The following is a 27686-nucleotide window of genomic DNA, read 5'->3' on the forward strand; positions in this document are numbered from 1 at the left end:
CGAGTAATTGAAATGTGCCCACTTTCAACTGTTTCGTAACTTCTGTATCATTTAAATGGATTTATAAAGTGAAAATACAAATGTGTTTGAAATAAAAGAATTTTTTTAAATCACAGTCATACGCTTCGAAAAATAAATGTAGACATCAAAACATAGCCTTAGCTTTCTGAAAGACTGGGGAACAATTAAAAGCACTAAATATACCAGAACATAAGCATATATATATATATATATATATATATATATACATATATATATACATATATATATACGTGTGTGTGTGTGTGTGTATGTGTAATGCAGAATATGCTATAAGGCTGATTAAACCATTAACTAATTTGATATGTGTGTGTGCTAATAAACAAACCAAGGTGTAGCCCAAAGGCTTCATTTGTGTGTCCTAGCAAGCTCAGAACTCATAGTATTAAGTGGCACTTTATTAATATAAGTGTTTGACATCAAGTCAAATGCTTTGATTATATCATTACTATTGACATACTAGTTGGTGGTGCTGTATTAAAAAACTGGTTCAATCAAGATTGAGACTATCAATATTCAAATAAATGCTCATTTTCTACCCTCTAGAAAAGAAATTGTTCAGATTAAACTACATCTTTATGATTTTCAAGGAATATATCTTATCCTTGAACTTTAGAGCAGATCTTGCAGGTAAGAAGTGAAACTTTAATACATAGACAAATTGCCAATAAAAAGGGAGAAACTTAAAAAATATTGATATGAGATCTCGATAAAAATGGTGGCTATTCTCTGCGAAAGATTGTTTTAAAGTAATCAATACTTGTATGACTAATATTGCCATTTAACAACTAAATTTCATCCCTAAACTTATAAATGTCATTTGTTTATTGTCTTACATTTAGTCCAAAGCAACATCAGACATTGAGTAGCAGATTATTTGACAATATGCAGTAGTAGCGTACAAATCAATTACAAAGCAAATTAATCATCAGAGAAGTAAATAATATCTATTTCCAACTTTGCTAGCAAATAGGGGTATCAAAAAACACACAAAATTACAAGAAAGACAAGGAAATCGAGTCATTCTCTTGCTTCTCAAAGAGTTTTAAGGAAAGCGAGTCATCCCTTGTCTGCTTCTAAAGGACAAGTATTTCTCTCTAGAGCTGATGAATATGGTTCAAAGAACACCCTGGCAGGAGTGCAAGGACCTGAGGCCTAGCCTCTGTTTCTGCTATGTACTGTTGTGACTAAAAATCAATCACTTAATCTCTGTGACATAGCTAAAGGGATTGGAGTTAGTAATATACAAACCCCAAGGAAAGAGATTTCAGCTAACTAAGAGAGTATTCTCTCTGCTTCATGGGAGGTGTCCCAGAAGGACTCTGGACCATTGCTGCACTTCTTTCTGCAATAGCCTGTCCCGCCTTCTCCGTTTCTGGGAGTACTCCAAATAAGGAAAATCTCAGGCCAGTGTAGAGCTAGGGAATTAAATGGTGAAACAAAATCATTCTGCAGAGCATTACTAAGCACATCGGAGAGTACCTTGGTTTCATTACAGGAAAGGTCATACCTCAACATTACACTATTACGTGTAACTCTGAAGTTCAGTATGTATTTCCATAGCTGAACTGGATGAAAATTCAGTGAATATTTAATATTTTCAGTTTTGTGAAATGGAAGGAGCAATTTAAGTTTAAAATAGTTATAACACATAATTGTCATAAGCCAACATGGTAATGCTTGCTTTGTCAGACAAAATCAAACAGACAGACAGACAGACATTTTGTCAAAGAAGTCCCATTCTGAAACATTAAAGCTATCTGAGCTAACAGCAGCTGTTAGGTATGAAGGGGCTCTGGAGAGACAGCAGTTACACATGGAGCAAGTATGAAGGCTTCATCGACCTATTCCAAGAGATGGTTAAGTTGTCTTTTCTGATTTCTGGATAGGCAAAAACAATTACCAAATTCCTAAGAACATCTGAAAGTCTCCTTCCTGACAGCTCCCTCTACTCAACTCACTTTGACAAGTGCTGGTCGTACCTGCAGGGAGTCCAGGCTCATGAGAAACTGGCAGTCACCAAAGAAAGCACATCTTTGTTTCATCACTAATGTTAAATGTCCGCCTGTTCAATGCCCACTTTACAGGTTTAAATTAAAAAAGAATGAACCCCAAATTAAATAATTAGGTCCCCAGATGGTACCAAGAGGTCATCCCTGAGACACAAGTCACATCTTATAGACCGAGGCAGGTTATGTTTAGAAAGGCAGTGGTGTGTGTGTGTGTGTGTGTGTGTGTGTGTGTGTGTGTGTGTACATGTGTGTAGTCATGCAACAATAATTAAAGAAAAAGAAGCCATGAAATACAGAGAGAGCAAGAGAGTCCATAGAAGAGTTGAAGGGGAAAAAAGGAAGAGAAAAAAGGAAGTAATTTTATTTCAGAAAATAAAAATAATACATATAAAAGTCAGAACATAAGGCCCCCATGTTACTTAATCAGCTTTTTAATGAACACTCTTCAATGAGAATGTTATGTGTAGTGTCTTTTTGTTTGTGCACAGCCTGAACAAAAGTGGATCTTGGAACAATTCTTTTTATCTTGAACCATCATCCTTTCTATGTTAAAAGGAGATCATACACTTGTTGGGATTTCTTGAAAGAAAAAAAAAAGTAACAGAGAGAAGGAAGGGTTCTAGCATTTGAAGGACTTCACAGATCTTATATTACTCTTACCAGAAAGCAAAAGCATACAATAAAATGTAAGTGAATATCTACTGAGTCTTTTCCCTCCCTTCCTCTAGCCCTTCCTTTCTTCCATTTTTCCTGTCTTGTTGAGAAAGGATCTTCCAATGCAATCCAGGCTGGCCTCAAACACCAGGCAATACTCATGCCTCAGCCTTCCAACTGCTTGGATTATAGACAAAGGCCATCATACCTGATTTCTGCGGAGCCTTTTAAAATGAAGATGCCTAAGCCATGCATAGTAGTTCCCGGTTGCACTCAGAACACTGACGGCTGAGGCAGAGCTCTACAAGTATGAGAACAATCTGTGCATAGCAAGTTACAAGCCAGCCATGACTACACAACGAGACTCTCTCAAATTTGTTTTTAGTTTTGTTCTTTTGGTTTGTTTATTTGTTGTTGTTTGAGAAATTAAATAAATTTTGAAGTACATCTTTCTGACATGGTGGGTATATGGACAAGGAGCGATTCAGACAGTCAGGTTTTAACCCTTGCTGATTCTGAGGACGGTCACCCGTGCTCACCATTATCCTCTCAAACCTTCTCAGTTCAGGATCAGTTCTCAGGGTCCAAAGAGTTACAAAATCCATGTACTGTGAGCCCATCTCCTGAGAGGCCATCAGCAACATATGGCTACAGCTAGAAATGTTCCTTTTGCTTTTAGCCATTGTCCAGTATATTGAATACTGTAGTGCTTTTGTAATTCATTCATCTTTTTATTTTAATTGGCAAATGATAAATATCCCCCCACCAAAATGGGCAAAGTCTTGATGTTATTCAAGTCTTATACTTGTTTTAGACACTAAATAATATAGTTTTAAGTATGACAAAATGGCTTCAACTAACTCTTCGGGAAAGGTATTTTAGGAAAATATGACAGACAGTGATTACTCTAAGAATGGATGCGTGCTTTCAGTAACCAATAGAATGCTCAATCACTGCCTCTCTGGAGAAGCCGTAGGCTTAACTCTCCTCTGGATGAGCTGTCTTATGGCCATAAGCTACACAGACTAGACCCTTACAGAGAGGTGAGGCTGAGTTAGGAACATGTGGATGGTAAATATAAATCCTTCACAGATAATAAATGAAACAAACACCATTTTGTGCATCATGAATCATCACTATAGCTATGAGTAAGAAAAATATTATATAAATTATATGACCATATTTTCAGGTTAAGATCCTTGTTGGGGCAATTTATTTTGTGGTAGTTTTAAAACACTGGAAAAATATGAATAGAAGTATCCCACAGTTCTAAAATAAAAATAATTTTACACAGAAGTGACAATTAGTCATTAATACGAAAGGACCTTTGCTGTATTGACAACTGAGAAGAAATTTATAACTGAAAATGAAGGATGAAGTAAAAAGAATAGAAGGGACAAAGTGGAGAAGGAAAGGAAAGAGAAGAGACAAGAGAAAAGACAGAAATTGTAGGTGACTATTGCTAAAGAGGTCAAGGGAAACAAAAAACATTGGTGCAAAAAGTTTCTCACGTCGTGCTCAGAATCTCAGACACAAGACAAGCTGTCTTCTTTCCAAATCTCTTCAGAAAGATGACTAATACTACAAACCCACTTGTCTGGTAAAGATTGCTTCCGTCACTTCTTATATGGCCACACGAAGTTGGGGGATGTTTTGTTAATTTTTATTTTATTTCTATTTTATTTTAACAAAAAGACTTCCATTTGTGATCTTTATAGAGGAGATAGGGATTGGGATAAAGTGTAGCAAACACTGCCCTCTGATCCTACAACACACCCACATAGTGTGCCCTCCTTTCAAGAAAAGTGCTTATTACAGACAGTTCTTCAACTCCCTTCAAGACACTACTGAGTAATTTATAATTTTACACCTAATGACTTTTAATATAAGGGAGTATATATTCACTAAATGATAGCACGGAAGCTATAACACAAAGGACATGCATATTTTTATTTAGTTGATACGTCACTTGTGTGCAAAGAGAAAAAAACGGTAAAAAAGCAAAAGAAATGGGAATTTATCAGGAGGGCATGCACGTGGATTTTCAAGGAGCTGGCAGAGAGCTCAGCTTCCAACCCAATCTTTTCAGAAGCAATAATTTTTTTTCCCTCAAGTCAGAGCCAGCCTTCCTGTGCATTTGCACTTACTTCCGTGTGTACTGTTATGTGGCAGGCAATGGAATGGACTTGAGGCGGTAAAAGCCCTTTAGAAACACAGCAGGAAATTTATGGACTGCTCGAGACCCTTTGCATTATAAACTTTTTTTCCTCTTAAAAGTTTAAAAATATTCACTTAAAGAGGCAATACTTTGATAGTACGGTATGGATAAGGCAGTGGAAGCAGCAGATTCTGATAAAATATTATCCACGGGAATTCTGCTGTTTACCCGGCTGCTGGGGGATGAAAGGACCTTGTAAGTCACATCAGTAGAAGGCGAGAGGAAGTAGAGGCACTCACAACGGAGCTGTTATTGATTTTAAAATTGCTGCTGGGTGAGTTGAGCATGCCAAGGTGAAAGAAGGGCGAGTTGAACGTGGGTGAAGGGAAGGGTATAAGTGGACAAGCCTTGGTGACGTCACACGGCTGCCGAACAAATCCCGCTGACGTCACATGGCTACTGGGACACAGGTGAGGTCTCTGATTCCATAGGAGTCAGAAAACTTTGATTTGTGGAAAGTGATTCATTCTATGCACTTATGTTCAGACTCCTTAAATTTCTGAGACAATCTAAATATACAATCAGATCCTTACTCTAGGCAAGCATATCCTCACATTCATGTATCTGGTAAAATCTGGTATGAATACAAAAGAAAATTTTCTCTGAAAATTATATTCTCCAGAACACTGACAAGGCTAATATAAATTACCACCCATAAATGTGAATTATCATAGTATAATATATTAATTTAATCAATTAATCAATTTACTAGTATTAAATTAGTATACTGATTTAATCAATATACTAGCACAAATATATTTTATTTTAAATATCAAATACTTGATCATAAAATGACATGGTTGAAGTACAAAACCTGAGAGAAAAGAATACATGATTTTAAATATCATTTAGTACCTGGTAATGATATATTTCTCAGGGGCATGAGAGATAGTTGAAAGTGAAATAAAAAAGTAGAATACTATACTGGACATTTTCTATAGGCTGGGCAAAAGTAAAATTTCACATCCTTCATCCAGCAAACTGTTGAGGGTAGGCCTATCTTCTCCGAGAACCTGGGTTCTAATATCGTGTTGGGTTAACCTTTGACTCTCTGCCATAATATATCCCTACGGATTAGGAGCACTGACTTCCAGACTTCGCCAATGCTCTACATCAAAACTTGGTCTTCAAAGGCTTTACCTTCCTTCCAGAAAGAAGCTCAAAATTGTGCTTTTCTATCTTTGCTTCCACGTCTGCTTATTGTCCAAATATCAAACACTTGAGGCTTTATAATCAGATCTTAGTTTTCACATTGTTTACTGCATGTGCTTTGGATTTACTTTTAACAAAAGCAAAAACAATCAGCAGTAACAATACTGATTACTCAGCATGGAGATGCTTCTTAAGAATGCGCGGCAAAATTGTCAGGCTTCTTCTAAGACAGTCAAGCAAAAACATCTGCGAGTGGCTAGTGCCGGGGAGTAGCCACTAGGAAGGAGCTACCCTGCAAGTAGGATGTATTTTTCTGATGTTTATTCCAGTTGTGTGATTATATCAATTCCTGTTGAATTTGATTGTAAAAAAGTATCATAACGAAGAACAGAGCTTTGGAAATGAATAAATCTGGTTTCCTGTCCTTTGACATTTATGGGCTATCTGAGCAGAGTAAGTCTTCACTCTACACTTTCATTCTTAAAATATATCGAATAGAGATTTTATTATTAAATAAAAACCCTCTAAGAGGCTGTAGCCTGGATGAAAGTAATAACAGTTATAGAGTAATTGGTATAATCTTAAATGTAGCAAGTGGTCGTGAAATGAGAAGTATTTTGAACATACTTACTTTTATATGCTTACTAAAAATATTAAATTATTTTTGCATATGTATCTCAAGTATTACACTTAGATTATAAATACTATTGACTTGAAAGACTCATATAAATATAGCAAAGGCAGTCAAGTTCATTGGTTTGAGTCTTTGACTCAAAGAAGTCGACAAGCAGACTGCTTTTAGCTACTGATTTACATTTATTTTCTCTGTATTGTTTGCATTTTAGTTTTCATTATACCCCTATTCTAAAAAATGTAGGAAACTTTCATCCAAAACAATGAAAATGTCCTTCTTCCTATGAAGTGAGAATATTAGCATACATACTTACTTCAAGCCCACGTAGAATTATCACATATTGGACGCATTATTTTGTCCATTTCATTCCATCTTAACAAATAATTTAAGTTGCTTCAATTACTCTGCTTAACCTAAATTTTTAAGTTATAAATAAGATATTTTAAAATAATAAATTCTCATTTATAAATACAACAGCAATCATTGAAAATTACATCGACAGAAGGAACACTGTTAATTTTATCATTCTATCCTCTTCTTTCTAGACTCCTTTTGTCTTAATAAATAATGTTACCATCAACACTACATAAAAAGTCTTTAATGTCATTATTCTGTTTTTTTTTCTGTAATGTATACTTATACCAATTGACAAATGAGTATCCCATTCCAGACATTAGTAACAGTCCAGAGTGACCATGTTTTTCATATTGTATAGCACAATGCAGAAGTGATATCTACCACACAGGCATCAGAACAGAGCTCTGCCCCTAGATCCCTCTTGAACGGAATGCTCCATTAGGCATTCCACAAGTCCCCCCTTCCCAGGAGGCCTGGGCCCAGTCTAGTTGCCATAGATGGCCATCAGACATCTGCAATGACATCAGGAGACTATCTGAGCAGCCACTGCCCTAAGGAATCTGCTAACAGGAGACTGGGCATATCAATGTCTTCTTGGCCGACAACTGCATTCCAAAGGTCAACTGGGGTGAAAAGAGGATGGACTTGGAGTGTCTGGTGCCTTTTCAGCAACCAGGCAGCTAACAAGCAGAAGGCAGCCACCCTGAGAGCTAAAAGTAGCCTGGAAACGACACACCTGTGAAAAAGTCAACTGACCCAGTAAAACACAGAATTTTAAGAGATTTCCACTTCTTCAAAGGTAAAATTCTGGACCTGTTCTCATCCTGAATCAATCTTCAAGTCTGGTGACCCATTTCTTTTTCTATGACAGTCACTGTGGGAATGAGTAAGGACTTGTTCTCACAGACTCACTGCAGTTTGTCTTCTCAGCCCTGTCCCTTGTCGAGCAGCTCATTCCTTCCTTGTAGCAAAGCATGGATGACATCACAGTAGAGCCCACGTCACACCTGAGGAAACCGAGTCTCCAAGAATTTCAGGATGCCAGCCATCGGTTACCCCGTGTCCTCTCAGTTGTCCTTTGGCTATATTCTCTTCAGAGTCCCATTGGCCTTTTCCTCTGTCAGCCGTGGAAAAGCTGAGGCCCTGGTCTGCAGAGAACTGAGGCACGTTCATGTAGCATTTTAGATTTCAGGAAGTAGGACAAGAATCCTCTCAAACATGAGCAAATGGTAAACTGACTGGAGAAACACATAATCACTCAAGTGTGGATCAGTCCAATGTTCAAAAGAATTATCATGTTATTATTATTTTTATCTATGAATATGCTGATGTGAACGGAGATCGTTTTTATTAAGGATTAACTACCATAAATGTACCATAAATGGGCAGAATTAATATCCACATTACCATCGACTAACAATGAAAATCGTAAAGAACAAGTGCAGCAAATGTGAATCCCCTAGCAATCTACTGACGTCCCAAAGTTAATGCTCAATCTAAAATCTGAGAGCACTGGCTGTTTATTACTCGTCTTACATAGTATCAGTTGTAATTTCATTCTGTTTACATTATTAACATTTCTGAGCAAATCCCTCCCTCGTGAAGTCAGTGAATTAGATATTTTATCAAATATGAGGCTAGCAAGTCTCACCTCAGATTAACACCTTTTTCTTTTACTTTACTATTGCTTCTTATTGCTTTTAAAAGCACGATGCTAGGTCTTTATAAGTTTTAAGTACAAGTAAACATAGTATTATATCTCAGCTGTTCTCTTTGCAAGAGCATTGCATGGCTGCCTGATACTATCAATCATGCAGGTTAAGTTGGGAGACAGTAGTATTTCTCATGCATCTCGTTCTTTATTAAATGGAATTTTCTCTGGGGTTAATGCTCAGAGGCATTCTCTCTGGTAGAAAGAAAAATATAATTCTATTTAAAATCTGTCAAGATACCTTCTTGTGCAGTCAGTTTGCCTAGCCAAGCCAGCCAAGATACCCTGGTCAATAGAAGAGATACTGGACCCACCAGAGGATTTAAGCTTCTTTCCAAATTTACAGAGGTTCATCACTTAGGCCTTCTGCATTTGACCTGCCTTCCTTATTTAAAAGCAACAGAAAAGGGCATGCACTGGGTGTTTCTCAGTATCTTTCTCAGAGTGCAAGACACTAAAATTCAGACTTTGAAAACTTTTTACGCTGCTGCCAATGGGTTGCAGTGTAGTGCCATAGAAATGCGGGCTATCTTAGTAATCTGGCTGCAGCAACATAACATAAGCAAATATTTGCGCTTAAAACTTTACTCACGTACTCTCCAGTATGATTCTATGTAATAAAAGGTATGTTTAATGTCTCCCTACCTCAAAGGTCCCACTAGCCACACAGGCCTACTTAGCAGTTAAAATATGGACAATGTGATCGAAGGAATGCATTTTCTTTTTAGTTTTAATTAACTTGAAACTCCACGTGCTAGTCCAGCCTCTATCCTGTTTGTAGGGCACACACACTTTTGAGTGTGAGGTGTAGAGCCCTGTGCTCTAAAACCATTGATGTAGCCTCTCTACCACACTTGCTGTCTTTGGTACAGCACCGTAGACAAGCAAAGAACATCACACGATTCCGCATATTTTCAGACTATCCCAACAGTTTCCAAGTGGTAACAAAAGAAAGTTGTGCAAGAGGAAAGGAAGTTTTCTTATTTGGGTTTGGTGTGAAATTTCCTTAGCACCCCAGTTCTCTTTCTACTTTGTGACCTTTACCTTACCAAGGCCTGCATATATTCAAAGAGTTAACTCATCTGCCAGAGTTAGTGGTTGGCTTTTAGTTTTTAAAAATACTTCTGAAGAACCCAGGTGCTTAATTAGGGTTTAAAGCTAATTTGGGGCCATGATCCTTTCCTATTAGTCTATTACATTTGTTACAAATGCTGATGCTATAGGACAGGGAGGCTGGACCTGCCGGAAGCTCTTTTTTTCTTCCTGATTTCAAAGTGCTTGGAACGCACCAGGTAGCCAGAAATGCAGACCTCTGGCCAGCACTTTGTGTGCAGTGGGTAGATGGTGGGTTCCTTTTCCGGACCCCCGGTGTTTATGGAGATTGTTCAGAGCTCATCTCCAGTTCCTGGGATGAAATGTTCTTGGGGACCTAAAATCCCGACCTGCCTAGAAACTCCACCGGCGCCGCCACCGCGCGTTTCCAAAGCACACCCACTGCCTTTGGCGCCCTCCTCCATTCCCTGGAGCCCATCTCGCTTTATCATCTTTATCAGCACAGCCCCGGTCTCTTTCCCCTCAAGCCAAGACATCTCCTCCTCCTCGCCAGCCGAAAGCCGGCACACCCTTTCCTGTCCCGCGGCAGACAGCATGCCCAACCCTCTGCGCACCCAGGCCCCGTAGGTCTGTCGCAGGGCCTGGTCTCCTCCGCCCATCCCGAGGTTCATTCACGTGGCACATGCAACGTCCCCCCCCCCCAACACACACACACACACACACACACACACACACACACACACACACACACACACACACACACACACACACACACACACAGACTGGGAGCTCTAGAAACTAGCCGGGGAAAGAGTCCCCACCCCCTCAGCTCGGTTGCCCGGAGAAAAGTGGGTGGGAGGAAGTAGCGACCCGCGCAGAAGAGCAGATAGGAGGGGAGAGCCTTGTCGGAGGGGAGGACCAGCAGTAATTGGGTGGCGTTGCGGCCGTTGCGCCTCTCCAGTCCGCCCAGCCAGCGGGTCAGCTTTCAACACAAATCAGCCAGAGGGATTGCTTCTGCCTGCAATCAATAACTCAGCCGAGTGAGCTGCTGAAACCAGAGGCGTCCCTTGTCTGCTCTTTAAGGGGCCCTGCGGACTGAATCCCAGCCCCTCTGCTTCCCAAACAAAGAAGTGGGTACCAAAATGCCAGAAGAAAAAAATTTAACCCCAAACTTCCACCGCAGCCCCTCGTTGAGATCTTTTAAAATGAAGAGAGCACAGACCCAGTAAGGTCTCTAGAAGAAAGGGTTAAAAGGGGGAAATCGACGCCTTAAATTGCAGGTCTCCTGTGATATTTCAAGAAATGGAGTAGAACCAGTGTTTCAATAAGCATTTAACAATGGGGAGAGGAGATGTAAAGTCCCATTAAATTTAGCTGTCCCCATAGATGCTTTCGAGTCAGCCACATACTAATAAGTAAATTACCAATCAAGTTTTATTTGGACTTACTGATAGAAGGAAAGAAGAACAAATGTATCATACTTTGAAGAGAAGAATTTGGGGGGGAGGGGTTAAAACATAATTTCAGACTTTATTTCATGAAGAGGAAGGGTAAGAGATCCTGGAAGATGTATCATGATTCCAGCTTGTTAACATACATTAAAGCCAAACAAGAACTGAGGGAAAGGGGATAGCTCAGAAAACTTGGGTCTGACTAGCAGACCAAGTTGAGATTTGGGCCTAGTGGGCCTGAGCTTGAAGGATATAACTTCAATTACCCTACCCCTAAAACAATGCTGCCCAGATCCTTCATTTCTCTGACACTGACACAGTATAATTACAAATTTACCATATGTACCCAGACGAACAGGTTTTCTAAATGACTCCTCACTAAGAAAAGTCCTGCTAAGACAAATGGGGAAACTGATATTGGCCCTTGTTCTGCTGGGCCATGGCTGTGCCTTGGAGGGTGGGTGGGGGATTGGTTCCATTTTAAAGCCAAGGAAAGATTCATTTGTGTACTAAAGTCACAGAAACCTAGCCTGAGACAGAGATTAGAACTCAGGCGTGCTTGTGTGCTCCACACAGCTAAAGACTGCTTGGAAAGATAAGGTATAGTTCCTAATAGAATTCATAAACACTAGTGAGGCCACATCATTAATCCCAAAGTATTTTAAGTGGGCCTTTAAACAATGTATAAAATGAGTCTTTTACGGAAAATGTTTAGGCATTATTACAAATTATTATTTGGATACTATTACAAATATCTCCCTGTTTGACAAATTTCACTAGCATGAGAAATGATGAATTTTTTACTTTTCTCCTTGTAATTCTAATTCAGATATAAAAAACAAATCCGTTGTACAGTACAGATGCTTTAGCAATTCAGTGTGCATGCTGTATGATCAGCTTGGGACAAGCTGTACTGAGTGAGTCTGTGAGATGTGGAACTGTGCACTATTTAAAGGCAGAGTCACTGTTACAATTGACCACTATTTGGGTTTTAAAATGATAAGTGTGGTTACCTTAGAAGTTTTGAACCACATCTACTTTAATGTCAGCTTTAAAGAAAATAACTACTTTTTTTTATATACTTACACATTTTTTAAGGTGCCAAAAAAGCCTTGGAAACTGTGAAGTAACCTCTGGAGAGATGAAGTGAATCATGGAAGGCCAATGGCTGCAGCAGTAAAGTGTAGAAGGTGAGTGTCACATCTATCATCTACCACAAACTTACCATGAAAGGAGAGCCACCGGTCTCTTTGTCTCGAAGTATTCCAAATGTTGACATCTGTGACAGTGACACCGTTAAATGGTCATTCACTTCCTCATAATCTGAGGAGCGCTGTGGTATGTTGCTTAAAGCTCCTAGCACCTTTCGCGGCCCACCTTTGCAAGTGTCTACTGTAATTAAGCTGTTTCCTGGGTGTCCCTGTGCATCTTCACAGGACTACAAAGAGGTTAAAACATCTTTTATGTTGTGGAATTTGAATCTTACCATGTTTCTCAGGTTTTTTTTTCCTCTAAATTTTCATGTTCAATTATATTTATGTTGAAAGTATTCTGGCTGAAGAACAAATACTATACACTTGAATAATCTTGAGGGGTAGATTAATCTATATCCTTTCTTCATCTCAGGGCAGGTTGCTGTGGCAACCGCCCCAGCTCACTTTAAAATAATTTTTTAAAGCTCACTTCAAGAGCTACACCCAGCGTGGGCCAGGCTTAAAAGCAGGCAGACCAGTGCATAGGGCTTTCGTAGACTGCTGCTTTAATGTAGGGAGGCAGAGGAAAGGAAGCTGAAGTAAGATGGCTCAAAACAGAAATCGGAATGTTAGCTTTGAGCTGAGACAATCAGTCACCTCAGTCTCTATAACGTAGGTGTTTAAATGCATTGTGAAATAAATCCTTGGCGTGGATAGCTGGTGTTGATCTATATTTAACATTAGGCCCTTATAATAATTAATGAAGGGAATATTTGTGATGAGAGAGAGAGGGGAGAGAGAGAGAGAGAGAGAGAGAGAGAGAGAGAGAGAGAGAGAGAGAGATGGTTTAGTGGCAGATCAATTCTAGTCATCACTCCATCCTCTTTTCTTAAAAGTAAGTTTCTTTTTATTAAATCCTTAGCTTCCCTCCCCACTGATATACAGGGTATAATAATTAGGTTCATTTTCAAGCATAGAACTAAATTGGGTAAATGCAAACTAGCAAACTGAGGCCTAGAAAGTATTCATCTAATTTGTAAGGCACACTTGGCGTTTTCAATGTTGGCCACCAAACCATAAGCTAAGGAAGTTAGTGCTCTGCTCCAGAGTCACATCCACAACCACAAATCCTAAGCTGGAGGGAGAGTTCTATGTGGCTCCATACCTAGAGCAAACTGCTTCCTACACAGGAAAATACTCTGCTGCTCACCAAGTAATGTTAGCTACAAGAATTACCAGTTTGGGTAAAGTGACAAAAACAAATAATGCAGGTCTGACATTGTTTAAAGGCAAATACAAAAGGCCCCTGGATTAACAACCTCATGGATTATCATTAATTTTATTTATTTATTTATTTATTTATTTATTTATTTATTTATATTTTCCTTCCATGTCAGCTACGAGGTTTATGTGAGGGCAACTGATGCTAATATTAACTTCGCTCACATATAATTAAGAAACTAAATTACAAAGGGGAAAAAAAACTTATCTTTTCAAAGGCCAGCTGTAACACATTCCAGACCCAAAGTTTCAAATCATCCTTACCTGTACTGAACATACTTTTAAGTGTTTATAGTATTGTTGATAAATATGGATTTGTTACAGTATTTATTATTAAATAATTCTTTGACACCTGAAGGGGTAAAATAAAATTTTCCTTTCGAAGGAAAATAAATAAAAACCAAAGTGTACTATGGTAAGTAGAAATATCCTCCATAATTAACGACAAGAGCATAATTTTATCCTGTATTGGCTATATCTACTCTGTCATGTGACATAGGCCATTACAGTTCATTCCATTAATTTAAAGCGCTATGACAGTAAGCTCCATTGGTCCTTCTTAATGCTTGCTCTGTGGGGATCTTTGTAAACCTCAAAAGTAATCTAAATTTATATCACCAAATCTAGATATACCTTAGCATGCGGCATGTCTAAGCCTCAGAGCTCGTATCTCTGAGGATGCCATTCTGTTTTTATTATAAACCCATGGTAGTCACATTTGCTATGTGAAAGAGAGGCGAACACAGTATAGCATAGATACTAATTTTCAAAAGTAGAACAAAACACTTACTATGTCACAAAGCTTGTGCTTTGTGACAGTTTGTCATGCTTTCCTGTAATGAAGTCGCAGTACTAATTAATAGTCTCCATGTAAGGAGCCAGAGGTTTGAAGATCCTTCCGATGTAGTTTAACTTGCCTGGAAAATCAACTTTCTGCTTTCAAGGGAAGCCTGTGGAGGGTGCTTAAATGTTAAGTCCACTGCTCCTCCAGGAGCTTCCAACTTCAAACAGCACAATGAGATGGAGGCTTTTTGAACCACGGTGCCCTTTTGCATTAGAATAGTTCTCTGCTGCTGTACTGAAGAACTTACCAGAAAAATGCAGCCAGTTATTGGGTTAAACATACACTTTTGAAAGGAGTTTATTTTTGTGTGTGAGGAAGTATCTTTAATTAGCTAGATATTTCATTAGTCTGCTATTGTCTACACTGTATCCTCTATGTTATGGTACTCTGTGAACTTTCTCTTCCTCCAGTCATAATATTAAAAAAAAATTTTTTTTATGTTTTACACGATCTACAGTACTCCTGGCCATGCAATCTTTCAATATTTTGGGGAGACATAGGGGTGATGTGTATAACTAGTTGATATATTTAATCTTTAGCTTTTTGGGTGTGGTCCCAATATCTAGTACCTTTTCCCCTAAGTATCAATTCTTTGTTAACCTATATTTTTACTATGGAAAAGTATTCTAGAGGCTCAAACCTTAACCTAAGTATCCTTATCAGTCTCTGCTCTTGCTTCCTGTGCAGCTGAAACTCTTCAGGATAAGTGAAGTCACCCGCTATCGGTCAGGGGAGCCTAATGCATTTGGGAAGTTGTTTTTGGTTTACTTGCTAATGACCTGGATAAAGTCCAGTAAGGTGTGGAGGAGACCCTGGAGGGAAGGAGGGGGTATTCTCGAGAAAGCTGTCCCCTTGGTAAATTTGTCCAGATTGACTCGAAAGTTAATGGCCCCGGGATAAAGTCGAGATTTCAAAAACTTGTAATTATTTTATTACTAACATTGGAGGTTCCTTTCGGCTCACGTTCTAACCTAGCCCTCCTGGCTCTCAAGGCCAAAAGCTTTGTACATTCTGGGCGGGCAGGAAGCGCACGCTGGGATCGAGGCTTGCAGACATCCTGGATCGTGGCTTTTACGCGTGAGTAACGGAGGCGCGCGCGGACCGGAGCAAGGATGAGGTGGCTACTGCGAATCCAAAGGAGGGGGTGGGGGGAGTCACTAGAGCAGCTCTTAGGGTCGCGCTCCTATTGGTCAGAGGGAAGATCTCGACTTCAGAAGGACTTTCCTGTTAGCTGCCTTGCAGCCTCCCGGGGGAGCGAGCGCGCAGCAGCCCAGCGTCCCCTCCGAGCGTCCTCTTTAGCAACAGGGAGAGAGGCAGGGAGCCGCCGCTCCCCGTGTTGTCTTCCCTTTCATGCAATAAAGAATTGTCATTAGGTTTGCGTATGGCATGTGCCATTACCCCACCGTAAAACTAAAATTAGCAAAATGTCAGGAATGGAAAGATTGATTCACCAAGATGCAATTATCATTTAAAAGTGCTTGATTGAGGTACTGATGTTCAGTGATTTATTCTGCATACCATATACATAATTAAAGTAGTGTAGTGGAGTAATTTATCAATCTAGTTGAGACTGGAGGGGTGAGGAGGGAGCTGCAGTATGTTTGTTTTATTAAAATGCTGCGAGGTTCTAGTCCCGCCCCCCTTTTGCAAGAGTGAAACTGATGATTTCCCCAGCTCGAGAGGAGAGTCAACGGTTTGGGCTGGTAGGGATAGAAAAACGGAAAGGAAAAGGCAGCGCCAGGAAAAGGCAAGAATAAAATGAATTGGGGGACGGGGGGAGCACTGGCGCGTACGTGCTGCTTAGAACCCCCGTGTGCTCAGTCTTGCTTGCCGCCCCCGCGTCCCCTCCCAGTATCCTTACATTCCCCCCCACCCCCCCCCACCCCCCCCCCCCCGCTCTTTCACAGGACGTATCTAAGGCTGGGAGCTGCTCTCCTTTTCCCATTCGTCTCCTGTCACTTCCTTCCTGGACGCAGTTTTCTGGACAAGTCTGGCTACTTTTAATCCCACCGGCCACAGAGAGCCACTTTCTCCTCCTCTTCCACCTCCTCCTTCTCTTCCTCCACCTTCCTCCTCCTCCTCTTTCTCCTCCTCTTCCAGCGGCTTCGGTGCGCGCGCGAATGCGCAATCCCGCGCGCGCCCTCCCCTTCCCCCCCCCTCGAGTGCGCACACACGCACACTTCGTCTCCAGCTCTCAGCTCACTCGCCTCGCAGTCACAGACACTTGAGCACACGCGTACACCCAGACATCTTCGGGCTGCTATTGGATTGACTTTGAAGGTTCTGTGTGGGTCGCCGTGCCTGCAGCTTTGAATCAGGTGGAGAAGTACTTCAAGGCTGGACGAAGTAAAGATTATTGTTATTTTTTTTTCTTTCTCTTCCTCTCTTTTAAGAAAGGAAAATATTCCAAGGACTAATCTGGTCGGGTCTTCCTTCATGTAAGTACCTCTGACATTTCACCAAAAGAATAGAAATAGTCTGTGTATTGTCTCTGAAATCTGCACGGATCTCTTCCAGACACCGGGTCTATCCAACTCCTTTCTGGAAGGCTTAAGTTAAGGCTTGTTGTGCATTCTTTTCTTTAGATTCTACGATTTCCTTGTGTGTGGCTGAAAGTAACTTTTTAGATGGTAGCATCGGTTTGCCATCTGCTATTGAAATCACATCTGACTGTTCCTGTCACATCAGTTTGTTTAAAGTTTCAAGAAGTTAGTTCACGTCATTAGCGTGTTCAGTAGGGTGGAGAATGTGGATCTTGGTGGATTTTACTATTTCACAGACTGTTCTGTGACCTTGAAGTAGCTGTCTTAAAATTTAGCTGTTAGTTCACTATGGAAAGATGTTCCTATGAGTTGCCCCCAAAGACTGATTTGCCCTGGGTTTAGATTCTGAACCACTAGTCCTTGGAATGACTTTAAGCTACAGCAGGGCTGCCTGCCAGAGTCCACCTTTTGTGCATCCTCTTCTTTCACCAAAGTGCATGCTTGTGAGAGTTTAATTGGTGGGGACCAGAAGCAGTTGCCCTGGCCATGGGAGCCCGTGCACTGCACAGTTCATGTTTGTATTCCAGCATGTGCATTGTTGTTTAGATCAAGGGAAATATTAAGCCACTTAAAAACAAACAAGGCTAAGTCACTTAGCCCGCCTTCTGTTTGGACTTTGGATGAAAGTTACGAAACTAAGTGACAAAGTTGGCCATAAAGAAAGTCTATAGAGATGGGACACATTTCTTATTGTATTATTGCGTATTATGCAAGTGCTTGAGTGCAACGCTAATGTGATTTCCTTTCCAGAACAAGGCTACCAATTCTTAAGGAAAATGTTCTATCTGAGCCATTTTGAACTGTTCTAGATGCTATAGTTATGAACCTTTTCCCTCACATTTTTGAAATGGATGTCTTCTGTATGAAATACTTGGTATGTAAATGCTGACAGTGTATGTAGAATCAGGCTCTTTGCCAATTCTTTAACTGGTCCTCGGAGGAGAATTGCTTTGACACAAAGTGCATTTTACTATTGTTAATGTGATAGTAACTCTAACGGTAACTGCCTTATGAAATCTGTAGTGACTGTATGTGTTCTCTAAGTGCTGTAAAGAAAACTCTAGTTGCCTTTCCACGCCTTTCCAGAAGAGTGACCCAGCTCCCTTCCACTGGCACCTTGCAATGGAATTGTGTTGCAGAGTAAAAATGTTTGTGTGGTGCATAATAATCCCCCTCCCCTAGAGACTTACTAGGTAGGACATCAAATGTGACCACCTGTGAGCCGCACTTAACCTTGCAGCCATACCGACTTTAGCTTTAAGTGGATCAGCAATTTTCAATCTATAGCTAAAAAATCTCATTTAATTTTAAAAATAACGTCAGTTTGCCCAGTCTTAAAAGTAATTCAGTATTTATGAGGATGGCACAAATGATATGTTTGTGTAGCTGTTGATTCAGTTACAAAAATGCAGGCAGTAAACCACATTGTCATCTACTACAAGCATAATATTAATTACTGAGTTTGAAAGTAGTCCTAAAGCAAGTGCGTGGTCGGTAAGATGAGTTGTCCCTATGTCCCATCTCAAATGGGGAAAAAAAATTCCTTCAATCTATGAGTTTTTCTACTATTTGAAGGATTTAATCCTGTATCAAATTCCAATCTTTATTCTGAAAGTATTCACTGAAGCATATTCAATATAATAATTTTTGTTTAAAATGTGGTACCCTAGGCAAGTTAAAGGGCCAATCGCTGGCAGTTATCTCTTTCCTTCGAGTCATGCTGAACTCCGTTCTCTTTAAAATGCTGTTCCTATGACTATGGTTCCCACAGTTTGGGGATATGCTGTATAGCTCTCACTCCTCATCAGAAGCAGTATTCTACCTCATTCATCCCGTACGCTCTTGGCATCTTAGTTGCTGTGCATGAGAATGCATTGAAGGGTAATGTTAAGGTGTGCTATTAATTTAATATAATGCTTTTGATATTGGTGGAAGTTAGCAAATGACCTTGTCATTCTAAGTAACTTTCCACCTTTTCAAAGCTAGTCATATTTTTAAAGCATGTATGAAATCATGGGCATTAACTTTCCCCGGGCAGAGATACAAATTACTACAGGAAACTTCAATAACAAAGAGTAGCTATAACTTGCCTTATTTCTTGCTCTATAAGCAGGTTAATTTTGTAGAATTTTAGAAAATTAACTGATTCTAATAAAAAAGTAACTATCTAATGATTCCTGAAAATTGAATCCTTTAAGAGAACAACATATTCTATAGTTTTCAAATAATTTTAGTTTTTCTCTGGCCTTCACCTTACTCAGTGACTAAGTGACAATTATTTATTGTATTTAAATGTCTTTAATAGAGAACTATGCTAAATAACACTTTGGTAAATGTAAGCATTGTCTTTTAAAACTTTCTTCTGATTATTATAGTATATTTTGTGGGTTTTATTTCCCAACTCTTTGTGCAATTTATTTGAGTCTATGAAATCTCAGAAAGAGACAAAAAATCTTTACAGTAATAACTGTACTATATAACAAAAAAATAGTTATTAAACAGAGAGCCAAGGTTTTCAGGACATGATTCAAAGCAACATGGAGAAATTTAGTGTATAATTAAAGGTCACAAACTTACAACATGGACTGCAGAAGGATTGCTAATTATTTTTTTAACTTTTTTAAATAACAGCTTTTAGAGTAATGCCTCCCAAATGACTATCTAAACTTATAAAGCACGCATATTCCTTTTACCCATATATAGTGATGGTTTAGACCAAAGGAAAGGCTTTATCTTCGATGCTCAGTCTGTAGCACATGGGGAAGGAGAGCTGACTGGGATACCATTCTCAGCCCTGTGCCTTAATTCACGAACTCATGGTTGCTCCTGCGTTCAGTAAAGCTTGGCTCTTCACTGGGATTTGTCACCTTTAAGAAATCAAACCAGATTACGGAGGCAAGTCACAAAACTGAAGCAACAGTGCTCTGTCCACCTTACAAAAGGCAGATTACACAGTTCACGTGTTATTCTGATAGGCTAAAGATAAAAGCTGGTTACTGAGGAACGGCAAGACGCTCTGATTCAAAGTGATTGCTAGATAAGTGTGCCACAACCCTGTTGCTTCATCATTATAGAGAGCCATTCAAACTGGAGGAAACTCCGTTCTTTCAATTAATAGGCACTCAGTAGTGCCTTTTCATGGCTTAAATTTTAAGTTTCATCAACTCTCTATGGACAGATATCAACTTGTCTGTTTGTGTGAAGTGTTTACCATAAAGCTTAAAGGCATTAGGCTTTTTCACAAGTATTGTGTACGATGCAGAGTAGAATTTGCCAAAATTACTATATCGCCATAGTATTGAAAATTTGAACAAGAAAACACATAATTGACAATATTCTGCATGTTGTTCTGTTACCACATATATTCTTCATCAAGATGAGTAGCTACATTGCAATGATTCAATACATTGAAAACATATCATGATAGGTGTTACTGGTGAATAATATATATCTCTATTTTATGAATGTTATATAAACTTCATTCTTTATGAAAAATGCAGAGAATAGTTTTTGTTAGAGAATAGTTTTGTTTTACCTGTAGCATTTTAAAAACTCAAACTTCCTACCCGTCCAACACCGCAGTAATTTCTTGCTTCTTTTAAAATTGAAGTCCTTTTTTACCCTACTGTGCCTCCTAGTGTCTCCCACAATAAAGCACTAATGAGTCATCCATAAATGTAAACATTGCACTTTCATTGCCTACATCTTCTGTGATACATAAAATTAATATTTATGTGTTTAATTTTCTGTGCGTTACTATAATAAGGTAGGAGGATACTTTAGTGAATGAGATGTTTCATCTGTGGATTTATGACACGTGTAGGTTTACTTCGACTTTTAAGAGTATTCTGCTACATGCAGTAAGTGTAGAGCTCCAGTTGAAATTCATGCACTCCTTCCCTGTATTCTCTATTATTGCAAATGAGAAAATAGCAGGTCTTCCATTTTGTAGACCTGGAAATGAGATAGTTGAGTTCATCACCGCATGGCAGATAAAAAGATGGTAAAAGAACCCATCGTTTCATTTAAGAAAACCCTCAAGAGATAACAACTTTTGTTAACTCTGCGTCTTCACACATGCAAATTTCTATGTGAATATCGCATTTGAAAAGTTAAAAAAAATAAGAGGAAGGAAAAGTGCACATGTTTCTCATAAAATAGCAAAAGAAAAGCTTGATTAGGGAGTACATGTCTCTCTGGTGTAGTGGAAAGAGGTTTACTAGAACGTAATTTCTCAGCAATCAGAGGGCACTATCATGAGGTACACACTAGTGGACATCAATTTTAGTGCAAGATTTCTATCCTTAGGCCCATAGTAGACACGCGTGACATGCTTGCACATCTGTGACTTCTAGCAACTCTAATTCTACCTAAGACAATTGCCATTTGAATTTATGATTTTTTCTTTAGTGCAGTTGTGAAAGGGGATATTCCCCCTAATAGTTCTAAATTCAAGTTCAAAAGCTTGTAACATCTCTGGGCCTCCCGGGCTGTCACAGTGCACATGTGCACACCACATTCTTGACTTTCACTAAGACAGTATTCTGAGTACCCAAGTGCATATGCTAGACCTGAGCTTAACTAGTTGTTGCACTTGCATGGGTGAGGAGCAGAGAGAGGAGGGTAGGAGGGGGGCGGAGAGAGAGAGAGAGACAGAGACAGAGAGAGAGAGAGAGACAGAGAGACAGAGACAGAGAGACAGAGACAGAGAGACAGAGACAGAGAGACGGAGACAGAGAGACGGAGAGAGAGGGGGAGAGACAGAAGGAGAGAGTCCTGACTAAAAAGTACACAGAATATTAGCACAATTTGTCTATTATTTTGTCCTAAGTTAGTCAGTGCTGCAGTACCATTACAATTCTTTGCCTGTTGGACAAATTTCAAAGAATGTAAGGGGTGTGTTTCTTTCGTTTAAGGAAGCAAACATCTAGGAAGGGGTGGGCCTTTCCCACAGGAGCCGCATTTCTTCCCCTGGAGAGTTGAAGCAAATCTGTAGTGTGGAAGGGACTGGCCCATGAGAAACAGAGTGATTTGTAATGATCTGTTCTAGTTAGGGAGCAAAGACAACCAGAAAGATTTTTTTTCCCCTGAAAAGCAGCTCCTTTCTGCCGCTTAATACTCAGTGCTAAAAAAAAGGACCATAAAACAAAACAGAGCAAAGAAACAAAGAAATTAACATTTTTAGTGTCTGAGCTCACAGCTATAAGGTACATTGAAATAATTTTGACATCTTCGCGTTGGATATAGTACTGAGGCATAGAAATCAAAGGCGCTTCAGACATACATTTTCCAGCCCCATTATGAGGCTGTGCAGGTAGCCCTAGGATCCTACTTCCTTGTCTGTTAAAAAATAATAATGTCTATGACAAAGAATACTACAGTAAAATATAAGTATATCAAAGGGACAATCTGACATAATATTATCTGTACTCTCTGGCTCTCACTGCACAAGGAGAAGGCATTTCCCTGCTAAGAAAGGAGTTTATGTTACCTGTTACATAAACCCACGGTTGGTTTCGATGGCAAAACAAGTGACATTTGCTTGCACTACAATGTATCTGCCATACATTCCTATTGCATCACAACACTCCGATCTCTGTTACTGGTTTTATTTTTAAAATATAATCAGTGTAAGCAAAATTCAGGGTACACATGAAAATCATTTTTCTGAGGGCCTTTTACAGGAAACCGGTGTCATGACAAGAGATAAAGGCAGTAAACTTGTTACAAAGGAAATCTGCAGGACTCGGTACTCTTTAATAACGGACACCTTTGAAAGACTTTATTAATTCTTAAAGCAGAACATTTGAAATGAATGAAGCAGTGGTGTTCAGCCTGCTTACTGAATGGCTATGCGATGATTTAAATAAAGTCCCCTCACCTTATGTGAGTGGCTGGAGGAAGCAAGCAGTCCCTAGTGGGAACCTGGTCTTTCCACACTGCATCCTGAGAGTCCCTTGGTTTGCTTCCTGCACTTTGGGATAGATAGATAGATACATATGGAGATGTGTATGGACGTTGTTTACAGATACTGTGTGTTTCTAGCCTGTTGAATTTATCTAGCCTGTGTTAGATACGGTTCTTTGTTAGAGGATGTAAACTGCTTAAAGGAAAAAAAAAACCAGAAACGGCACGCTCTTTAAAAATATATCTGTCACCTTTTCAGTAAGTTAAAATGCTATCAAGAGAGCACATCTGTCCCACAAATCCCAAATATTGGCATCTTTGGCTTAAATGGGCTCAGTTTTTATGAAATTAGGCAGTAGATTTGACAATATAAATATAAGGAAATCTGCCTAGTAGGGTAATAAAGTTGAATTTCATTTTCAGATGCTAATTCATTGTTGACCCTGCATAAGGTATATGACAAGCCATTCTGGAAAGTTGAATTTTTATGGAACTTGAAGGTTTGGGATCTCTTTATAGTAATTTTGAAGAAGTGGTTATTTAGCTGAAATATTCACCGGACCATTTTATTTTTAGAAATCATGGTCACACAAGGAAGGCTTTATAGGACTGACTACTTAATTGCAGTCAACGATCTCTTTAATGAATGAATGCACACAGGAGAACACATAGTTTAAGATTAGAATGGCCCTATATTTTTTTAAATTGCCACACTTTTTATATCAGAACAAAACATACGTGTCTAAGCAGATGTTTTAAGTTATATCTTTCATGTAGGTGAGTCTGTAAATGTACAATTTGACTTAAATGGCTTGGTGGGAAGGTGGTTTGGCGAATTTAAAAGGGAAGCTTTCAGTTACTGTAGTTTCAGCTCTTTCTTAAAAAGAGAAAAAATGCGGTAATTACACTCAGGATAAAGAAAGAGAAATAAACTCTTTTAATATTTTTTAACATCCTCACAGTTGCTGGGGTAGAGCTGATTTTTATGCTTGTGTATTCAGGGCAGGTACAGGCAGCCGGGCTACAAAAACTCAAACTTGCTGGCTGCCAAGCAGACACAGTGCAGAGCATCACATCATAAACTTCCTCCCCTGTCTCATAGTGATTTCAGCCCTAAGCAATGTCCTTCTCCTTCAGCGTAGGCTGAGCAGCAGAGGGCCTCCTTCCTGAGCAGAGGCTTTGGGGAAGGAAAGGCGCAACTTAGAAAACTCTGCCTCTTAAATCACTAAGGCACAAACTGCAAACTGGATTCAGTATGTTTCTTTTTTCTTCCTATAGAGCAGTTGAGAATAAAACAAACAATAGGTGTGAGTTATAAAGTTGGACTGCCCCCTCCCGCCTATGTAGTACATGAAGGCCTGACCTATGGGGCTTTGTGTTGTTGCACAAAGAAAAAATATAATGCTTTCTTTTCACTGAAACTTATGCATTATATTGACGATAGGCCGGATTGTTTTGCGATGCAAATTAACATCAAAGGTGGGCTTTTTTTTTCTGCCTATTATAGGAAATAGCTGCTCCATCACAACATGTGATGCTACTATGACTTTTTGTTGATTAAAAATTCACATATTTAATAATTATTAGGTCAAAATATAGAGTACAAAGAGAGAAAACATGTATAAGTAATGTTAAGTAAGTTGGTGTTTCAACATCTGCATTTTTATCCTTGCACTTAGAATCGCAGTCTGAAACAGCTACTTCTCTTGGGCACATAAAGTAACAAATGTTTAAAAGTAGCTTGTAATTGCTAGTTACACTTTGAACCTTTACCAATGGGCTTCTTTTCTTTAAATCCTATTAAAAATAATTTCTGGCTGGCAGGGCAGTGAGCACTCATTTGTGAGAGGTGGGGTCTGATTATTGCCAACACACCTTTCTAAAACTAGCCTTCACCTTTGGAAATGTATTAAATGGGACCCTTCAGGAGAAAGTGCTACTACATAATAAATATTTGTTCCACCTTTATTTTTAAACTAAATTATTGCTTTCACAATGTTCTACCAGAGTCTTAGTCAGTAACAAACTAAACCAATTATTAATTACCTAAATAACATTTACTAAGCACCGCAATAAGTAAATATAACTTTATGTTCCTTTAAAATAGATAATTGGATTATTTTTAATTTTATTTCAATGTCAGAGACAACTATTTATCTGTCAATACCAATACATACATTTTTGTAACACAGTATTAAAGCAGAAATGTAACATATCTTTTAGAAAATGAAAAGGGGATGTCATGAGACATCTGTGGGCCAGAGCCATCTAGCAAGAGAGAAAAAATATTGAACTTTGATGTATATGCTGTAAATATAAACAGGAATAAAATTTAGACATTCCATTATATATTGTGTGAAACATAGATTTTGCTTTAATTTAAAATGTAAAATGAGATTTCTTTGTTTTCTTGGGATAGTCCAAAATGGTAAGCGCCTAGACCACACTTCTGGTAGACATTGTTCAAACCACTGTCAAGGTTCATGTGTGAGGATTTTAAATAGATAATACACTATCCTGACAATTAAATAGTATACTAAATATTCTTCATTTTAAACTTGATTCTCCTGGGATTGCTCCTAGTAGGTAGTTTGCCCTGTCAAGCGCTTTAGACATTTTAAACTTCATTAACTAATAACTTCTTCGAGGTGTGTGATTTCCGTCCATGTGGGAGGAAACTTAGCGGGTTGTCAGTCTTTTAGTAAAAGTTTCTGTGATCAAGGATGGAGCTCTTCTCTCCCTGCTTTGCTAGCTGTGAATAAGTCAAACTATATGAATCCGGACCTCTTTCCGTCTGGATTACCTTTCCTAAGTGGAAGCAGCAAACGAGCAGTCTGAAAAAGTGTGTGTGCATGACTCCGCTCACTGGATTTATTGACAGCCATTTGAAGTTGGTTTAGGTTAGTGGTTAAGGGAACACTGTTGCCTACATCTTCCTTGCACATGTGTGTTTTTCTCCCTTTTCGCAAACTAAAAGCAACTTCCACGGTTACTTGAGTAGACTAGGAAGGGCCCGCCTGAGTTCCTCCGTCCCCAGCACTAGCTCCTTATGGCTTATTGGTCCAGATTGGCAATGTTGCTCTATCTGGATGAAGTAAGAGTTAGCACTCTTGGAGCCATCCTCCTCTGTTCTTTCATTCAATAACTCAAAAGAAACAGGCCTAAGGATTCTTGACTTCATCTTTTTCCCTTTTAAAAACATTTACTTCATACTCCCATCTGACCTTCCTTCATATATATATTTATGTATATATGTGTATATGTATATATATATGTGTATATGTGTGTGTGTGTGTAGAAAGATAGATAGATGATAGATAGATGATGGATAGATAGATAGATAGATAGATAGATAGATAGATAGATAGATAGATAGACATAGATACAGATTGATTGATTGATATATTGGTATATAGGTATATATTAGTATAAGTGATTTGGTATTGTGAAAGCATGCACTTCTAATTTTCTTTGTCTGCACTTCAGTGACTTTAGAGCTGTTTCAAGTGTTAAGTTATTTGCTTACATGTGAGAGATCTATGTGGTTCAACATAAATTACTATCATGTCACCAAAGGGCTCCTAGCACTGATCTTGAAAGTATAGGGACAACAGATAGTGTCTTTGTAAGGAGCTGCTGAGACTTTAAACACAGTGGACAGCAGAGCCACGACAACAGGAACAGCTTCATGAGCTCTCAGAAGATGGTACATTTATGGAATAAGCTGAATGAAATTATGGCTTCTGTCCAACTCTATGCTGTATGTGATGCATAGTGCACATGTGTGTATGTATATGTCTGTGTGTTCACACATGTGCACACGTGTTTATGGAGTGGTGAGAGGAGATGAAAATATCAGAATACATGAAAGGGTGAGAATGGCATCTGAAAGAAGAGAAAATCATTTCAGCAAACACAAAGAGTTTAAAGGACCTATTGCCACATGCATTTGCTATGTCTTGATCATACATGCTAATGGTATTATATACACGGTGGGCCTATAAGCTGTGCAGCGTGATCATGGGGGAAACAAGTCCAACTGGGTTCCAAACCTAACCAGCAGTTTATTGACCGGTGGTCAAAGACAGGCTATCTAACCTCCAGAAAACCTCAGACCAGCATCTGTAAAATGGGGGTGATACGGTCCACTTACTCAAGTTTTTCTGAAGGTTAAGCACATAGAAAAGCATTATGCAGGCATCTGATGAATGTCTAGTAATTATTAAATTGCTGTAATACCACTCAATTTTAACAATTTGTTTGTGGCTAATGATGATCACTTAGCAGTGCTTGGATAAATAATTTTTTCTTTAATATATTTAGACCATTAAAATTGGTTCACCATCAGGTCAAATCTCAGATCTGGATGCTGTTAGGTCAATTTTAATGATTACTAAATACAATATATCTTTCTCCAAGAAAAGCAAAACCTTCATAGATCAGATGTTGCTTTCAGAATTAGAAATGGGGCCACAGAAATAAAAATAATTGCATCCTTGACTTTTAAAAGTCATTTACTGTAAGTTTTTACTTTAGATGGATTATTGTTTAACAAGAGTGATTTCATTGGGACTTCAGTTCTGGTAAAGAGAGAGATGCACGGAATTAGGAGGGCTTTGTGACAACAGGCTCTAAGA

General features: G+C 39.0%; 1 protein-coding gene across 16 annotated transcripts in view; it reads left to right on the plus strand.

Annotated features, from left to right (window-relative positions):
• The window catches only part of Mef2c (myocyte enhancer factor 2C), a 162383-nt gene that overhangs the window by 3322 nt on the left and 131375 nt on the right, over window positions 1-27686 (plus strand). For 14 of the 16 annotated variants that reach the window (XM_087629748.1, XM_087629785.1, XM_087629766.1 and 11 more), the window contains exon 2: window positions 12380-12471. The gene's annotated coding sequence lies outside the window, so the exon portion shown is untranslated. 16 annotated transcript variants of the gene reach the window in all.

This window comes from Rattus norvegicus, chromosome 2 (assembly GCF_021556685.1).
Source record: "Rattus norvegicus strain SHRSP/BbbUtx chromosome 2, alternate assembly SHRSP_T2T, whole genome shotgun sequence".
Classification (NCBI taxonomy): Eukaryota; Metazoa; Chordata; class Mammalia; order Rodentia; family Muridae; genus Rattus; species Rattus norvegicus.